This window comes from Panthera leo, chromosome E2 (genome assembly GCF_018350215.1).
Source record: "Panthera leo isolate Ple1 chromosome E2, P.leo_Ple1_pat1.1, whole genome shotgun sequence".
Lineage (NCBI taxonomy): Eukaryota > Metazoa > Chordata > Mammalia > Carnivora > Felidae > Panthera > Panthera leo.
In genome coordinates, this window is record NC_056693.1 from 27,629,789 (window position 1) to 27,636,924 (window position 7,136).

General features: G+C 51.2%; 1 protein-coding gene across 1 annotated transcript in view; it reads right to left on the reverse strand.

Moving 5' to 3' along the window:
* The window catches only part of ZNF423 (zinc finger protein 423), a 271,419-nt gene extending 265,269 nt beyond the window's left edge, over positions 1 to 6,150 (reverse strand). The window contains exon 1 of the mRNA XM_042918398.1: positions 6,095 to 6,150. The gene's annotated coding sequence lies outside the window, so the exon portion shown is untranslated. The remainder of the gene's footprint in view (positions 1 to 6,094) is intronic.
* Positions 6,151 to 7,136: the final 986 nt, after the last annotated feature.

The window sequence follows — 7,136 nt, forward strand, 5'->3', positions numbered from 1 at the left end:
TGGTTCACTGAAAGCCCACAATGATCACGATTATCCTGGCTCCTGCCACTTAGAGACCACGTGCAGAAGGGCTTGAGGGAAGAGAGAAAAAGCACTGAAGGGAAGGCAGGCGTCCTCACTGTGCTTGCTGGACTATTCAACAAGAGGGGAAGTTGTCAGGAGAGCAGGGCAGGGGACAGAGAGGCCCCCTGGTAAAGCCTCCTACTTGGTGACCAAGCTGAAACCATCAGGCAGAAGGCCTTTCTGTGGCCTGGACACTTTTTTCTTAATATGGGTTGTCCAAAATAAGATACCAGTTGACATTTAGGAAGGCTAGAATAAAAAATTAAAAATTAAAAAAAAGGGAAAACAACAAGTGTTGGTGAGGATGTGGAGAAAATGGAACTCACACATTACTGGCAAGAGCGTGAAATGGTGCCACTGTTGTGGAAAACAGTCTGGCCGTTCCTCACAAAGTTAAACATAGAATTACCACATGACCCAGCTATTCTGCTCCCAGGAATACGCCCCCCAAAACTGGAAACAAGTATTCAATCAAACACTGGCACACAGAAGTTCACAGCAGCACTATTCACAAAAGCCAAAAGGAGGAAACAACCCAAACGTTCATTAACAGATGAACAAATACCCAAATATGGTATATCCATACAGTGGAATATTATTCAGCCATAAAAAAGAAGGAAGGGCTGATACAGGCTACAATTCAGATAAACCTTGAAAATATCAAGATGAAAGAAGCTGGTCAGTAAAGACCACACTTTATATGATTCCCTTCTACAGAGAAAGTAGTTCAGTGGGTGCTTAACGGCTGGGGGTGATGGAAGGATAGAGGTGACACCCAAGGGGCACAGAGCTTTTCTTTGAGGTCATGAAAATGCTGTAAGTTGACTATGGTGGTGATGATACATATCTCTGGATATATGCAAATCCACTGAATTATGTACTTTCAATGAATGCATTATATGATTTATAAATTGTATCTCAATAAAGCTGCCTTCAAACAACAGGAGTTGCAGGGGCGCTTGGGTGGCTCAGTGAGTTGGGCATCCAACTTCGCCTCAGGTCATGATCTCACGGTTCGTGGGTTCGAACCCCGCAGAACCCATGAACCCCGCAGAGCTGGAGCCTGCTTCAGATTCTGTGTCCTCCTCTCTCTCTGCCCCCCGCCCCCCACTTGCACTCTGTCTCTCTCTCAAAAATAAATATTAAAAAAATATATTTTTTAAACGATAGGAGTTGCTACATTTTTTTAAGCTAATGATTTCATCTGAAAATTCAGCTCTCTGTTCTGTTTCTTAAAAACTCAGATGAGGGGGGGTGCCTGGGTGGCTCAGTCGGTTAAGCGGCCGACTTCGGCTCAGGTCATGATCTCGCGGTCTGTGAGTTTGAGCCCCGCGTCGGGCTCTGTGCTGACAGCTCAGAGCCTGGAGCCTGTTTCAGATTCTGTGTCTCCCTCTCTCTGACCCTCCCCCGTTCATGCTCTGTCTTTCTCTGTCTCAAAAATAAATAAACGTTAAAAAAAAAAAACTCAGATGAGGGGTGCCTAGGTGGCTCAGTTACTCAAGCTGTCGACCTGATTTTGGCTCAGGTCATAATCTCACAATTCGTGAGTTCGAGCCCCACATCAGGCTTCAGGCTGACAGCTCAGAGCCTGCTTGTGATTCTTTCTTTCTCCCCCTCTCTCTGCTCCTTCCCTGCTCGTGCTTTCTCTCTCTCTCAAAATAAAAAAACTTTTAATAAATAAATAAAAAAAATAAACAAATAGGGGCACCTGGGTGGCTCAGTCAGTTAAGCATCCAACTTCACTCAGGTCATGATCTCACGGTTTGTGAGTTAGAGCCCTGCATCAGGCTCTGTGCTGACAGCTCAGAGCCTGGAGCCTGCTTCGGATTCTGTGTCTCCCTCTCTCTCTCTCCCCCTCCCCCACTCGTGCTCTGTCTCTATCTCTGTCTCTCAATAATAAATAAACATTAAAGAAAAATTTTTTAGGGGTGCCTGGGTGACTCAGTCGGTTGGGTGTCTGACTTCAGCTCAGGTCATGATCTCACTGTTTGTGAGTTCAAGCCCCACATTGGGCTCTGTGCTGACAGCTCAGAGCCTGGAGCCTGCTTCAGATTCTGTGTCCCTCTCTTGCTCTGCCCCTCCCCTGCTCATGCTCTGTCTCTCTCTCTCTCTCAATAATAAATTTTAAAAAAACATTAGACTTTTTTTTAAATAAAAAACATTTTTTAATAAACAAATAAATAAAAACTCAGATGACCGGGCAATTCTGGCCCCAGTGCCCTGGCACAGTCAGGGGGCACTAAGGGACTGCTGTTCCTGTAGAGGGTCTGTGTCACAGTTTACCACAGACCCTCCCCAGCCTCCCCCTCTCACCTGTGCCACAGGCCAGCCTCAGGACAGATAGGACCCCTGTGGGACTTTCACAAAGGACCCTCCCATCCCTAAGATATTCAAACCCATGGCCTGGCAAGGTAGGGGAAGCTGAGGTTAGAGTAACCCATGAACTCCCCTGAAATCACATGTAACATGTGCCCACTGGATACTGAAAAGCATCTGTGGCTCAAAACAGGTTAAGAATTTCTCTTGCTTTAATTATCTCATTATAAGGTATCATCTCCCTCATTCCCCATTTTATGCGTGAGAAAAATCAGAACGCAGTGGGGAATGATTTAAAACCCCACCCCTACTATGCACCCCATACCCAGGCTCTGAATGCAGGGCTCCATCCCGGGGGCCATGCTGTCAGGAGCCCCGTATTTGCCCGCCGAGAGGCTGGCCCTCCCCCTCCCATGAAGCCCCGGCCAGGCCAGAGAAGAATGCTGTGAGCCCATCTCCCCCCCAGGCCAGGCCAGGCTCTCCATCACTGTCAGGGCCCCGACACGAGGGCATGGACAGAGCAGGCCAGGTTGTTCCCTGGGTGGTGACCACAGGGTCCCCACGGGCAACGAGGGCCCGAGGAGGCCAGAGGTGAGCAAAGAGCACACTATGCATTCTGCTTCTTTATTGGAGCTCTCCATCATGCTCCCACAGCCAGGGCAAAGCGGGCAGGGGGCAGGCTTGCAGCCCAGCCGCCGAGGCCCCCCACGGAAGAGGAACTACCCTGTGCCCTGCAGCCCTGCGTTCCTCCTGGTAAAATGCTCTCTGCTCACCCTGCTCACCTCACCCTGGGTTCCTCCGGTCTGATGAGCCAAAGACCCTCTGTGGCCTGTACCGCCGGGGACTTTCCTAAAGCCCCCACGATGCTTCGGGTTCTGCTTCGCTGCCCATCTCTATGCCGGGCTGCGCAGAGGTGAAGCCACACGCTGCGGCCGAGGGAGAGCTTGGGTTTGAGCTCCTTCTCCACAGCTCTGAGCCTCCTTCCCTTGGCCGCCGAATGAAGATGGCAATTCCCAGCAGCAGTGCCAAGGGTGGCTTGCAGAGGCTCTGCTCCCCCATAATCTTCCCTGGCACCTGCCCCCCGTTCTCTGATGTGGCCAAGTGACATTTTCTCAGCTTACTGAAAAGCGTTACACCAAAGGAGCTTTAAGCAGGCCTCTGGCCCTGTCCCCCACCAGATGGCTGTCCCTAAACCAGCCTACAGAGAAACTCTGGAGCTGCTGCTGGAAACAGCACCCACCTCCTGGGGTCGTCATGATAGTGCATTGAGATAGTGCAGGTAAAGCGCTTGTTCTGGGCCTGGCGGGTACCAAGTAACCGCTTGATAAATGACACCACCCATGTCCAGGGCTGCCTCCCAAACGGACTTGGTCCTGTCACCCAGGAGCCACGACACCTCATAAGCCCCATGCTCAGGGAACACAAGCTGACTTTAACAGCCCAAGCCCAACAGAATTGGGAAGGAAAATTTATCACATGCACACACTGTAAAAAATCATCAGAAATGGGCCAAAGAAAACAAAACAAGGCACTGTTTGGCTGTGACTTATCCAATGCCCGGGATGCTTTGCCTTCCCTCTCCCCATCTCTGAGCAGACAATCCAAAGCTGACAGGCGCAACGGTCCCTGAGGGCTGGAGGGGACTCCCAAAGAGCCATGTACCTCTCCCTGCACACGCATGCAGGGCCTGCTCAGCTCTTGGCTGGAAACTGACAAATCTCACAACCTCCTCTCTGCCCAAGTGCCCCAGGGAGGCCATAAGGCTGGCCCTTCCACTACGGCATCAGAGAACTGCAGACCGGCAGGGCCCCCACACAGCCCCCTTGGCACCCCAGACTGAGCGACATCTCACCCACCGCCTCAGGGATGTGGTCTGAGCACCTGATGCCCTCTGCACAGGGCTGTCCAACCACCACGACCAGAGCCAGTGCCCTCCTAGCACCCCACTGCTATTCTTGTCTGTCCTCATTGCCTCCGGCCCCGCTGGGAAAGCAGCAAAGAGGCAGGACCTTATATGGACACTGAGCTGGGTGCTTTCCTGGGTCCGGGAGCTTGGAGCACCGTGAGGGTCCTCTTCAGTATTGGCAGAAGCCTGAGCTCATGCACCCCCACATGGGTCAGGATCCCTGGATGAGACACAGAGCTTTACAATCTCACTGCGTTTTTTCCAACCATGAGGAATGCATCTCCCCTGTACAGAACGACACAGGACAGGGGCTATGCAGTCCCTTCCTCCAACCTAACCAGTGTGGACCCCAACATCTTTCCTAACCCTGGACTCTTCTCCTAGGAAGGTGAGCACCACCGCCTTCATTCTGGTTTCAGACAACACCTCTCCCATGGAGGGAGCCCCTGTCACCAAGGGCCAGGCACCTGCAGACACAACAGTGCCCAAACCTGAGTCAGCCAGGGTCCAACCAGGACCTTTGGAACTCTCCAAGCGGCGTCCCGATTGTGCTAGAAAGAGCGCTGGACAAGGAGTGTCCAGTGCTGGCTCTCCATTCCCCTTCTGTCCGACCTGTACCAACATTTCCCAGATTTCATTATCTGCAAACCATCTTCATGATTTCCGCTGAACCCAAGCATTATGTACTGTTACTTAAAACTGTCAACACAATGTTCTCACTTAAATGATTAGCACCATCTTAAGTCACAAAGAGCCATAAAATCACAAATCCAATGTATAACCATTCAAGTGTTAAATGTGCATATGCCTGATGCCTGATACCACATCTTGGGAACTACTGACCCAGAGCAAAGCTCTCTCTGTACCTCAGTTTCCACATCTAGAAGACAAGGAGGTTGAACAAGATGATTCCCTCAGAGTCTCTTCAGGCCCAACTTTCTACGAGATCAGCCTGGCTCCAGCTCCCCCATGAATCCAGACCCAGTTGGTCAGGATCCTGGGACGGGGACTAAGCAGGAGAGGCTCTATCTGCAGGACTGGGAGCCACGGCCGCTGCTGAGAGGTGCCGGCTGGACTCAGAGCCAACAGGAGCGAACAGCACCCCCCCAGGGGCTCCCGAGGACCCCAAAGCCAGGTCTAACCCCAAGCTCCACAGACAGCTCCAAATGACAAGACTTTACAGTTAGAAAACTTTATCCATCCACCTCTTTTTATAGCTGGGGAAACTGAGGCACAGAGAAGGAGTTTACACAAGGGCAGAAGTCAGCCAAAAACCCAAGTCCCCTAACTGCCAAGCCACCCCGATGGCGGCCACACAATACAGAAGTCTGAACTTCCCCCATTACCTCCCCCTGGAGGCACGGGCTCAGGTTGCTGGCCTGGGGGTGCAAAGCAGCCCCCTCTGGGAGGGGGAATATGGGAACTGAGATTCCGATCGGAGTTTAAACGTCCTATTAAAGAGGGTTTTATGCAATTAGACCGGAATGAATGTACAATGGCACCCATGGCAGGGAGCTTCAAAGCCTGTGTAGTGGGGGTATCGTGGCCCATCTGAATGCGCCCACAAGAAGGAAACGTGGTCCCCCAGGAGAATAGGGCAGATTAGTCTCCGTATGTAATAGATTTTATTGACCATATGGAACTGATATAAAAATCGTGTTGCACAGGGTAGTCTGGCCTGGAGACAGGAATGTGACATGAAGAATAGGATTTCTATAACCAGCTGGGTGGCTTTCTGAGTTCCTGAGCCCACCCCACCCCCCCCCCCAGGACCCCCAGCAACTCCCCCATCAGCCCCTGGGCATTTACCTGATGCTGTCACGGAGGAATCCCAGGCCAGCGAGAAGTCCGAGGCCTCCCCCTCTTCAACTGAAAGAGAGAACAGAGATGGGCCCGTGAGTTTTGAAGTTGTACAAACAGGCCATCAGGGTGGGGAACAGGGCAAGGAAGAAGGATCACTTGTGGGAGTCCTTATAATACCCATGATCAGGAGCAAGGGGGTAAAGCCTACAATGAGGCCTTTGTGGGTTTCACAGAGGTGTTAAATGATTGGAATAAAACCTGAATAGCAAACAAGTGCAGTATCAGTATGGTTTCCCCATCCCTGTGTCCCTAGCAGACGTCACGAATCAATCACAGCACCGCCTGGAGCCAGAGGCAGCATCAGAACCTCTACACACTTCTACAGCCCACTACTGTCTATAGTCCGAGTTTCTGCTTGAGATGAAGCCATTTGCGACACCCAGGAAGACGGCAAAGATTCAGACCTCTCCCCGATCCCACACATACCATCCTCCTACCAAGAGCCCCTTACACCACCACTGAAATGTGAAAGCTTGTTTTTGCAACAAACAAAGTCACTCTCAGAGGTTGGAGAAGCATGGGGTGCTATTCCACACACTGAGACGTAACCGATAGACAGACCCTGGGATATGCTGAGGGCCAGTGGTCAACAGTCACGGGATGGTAACATCAGAAAGCAACTCACCTCTCCATCCTGCCCCTGGGCCCACTGAACAAGGCTGGGTAGGGATGGGGCACCTCCAGCATCCCGTACCCCTGCATGTAAGACCAGGCTGGTGGAGACGGAGGCCATGTACTTAGGAGAACACAGGAGAAACTCTATACAGCATAATAAATCTCTTGTCCTGGAATTAATCCCAGTCTGGGGCATGTAATAATATTAAAGCTGGGTTATGGACTCTGTAAAATGGAACTTTGTTTAAGTCAAAAATGTGCATACACAGTATTTTTCAGATTTAACAGGCTCTGAAGCTCTACACATGCGCAGGCTGAAGCTACCAGGTCCCACCCAGTTCCCTTTTCACCGTCGCCGTCCTACATGGGCACA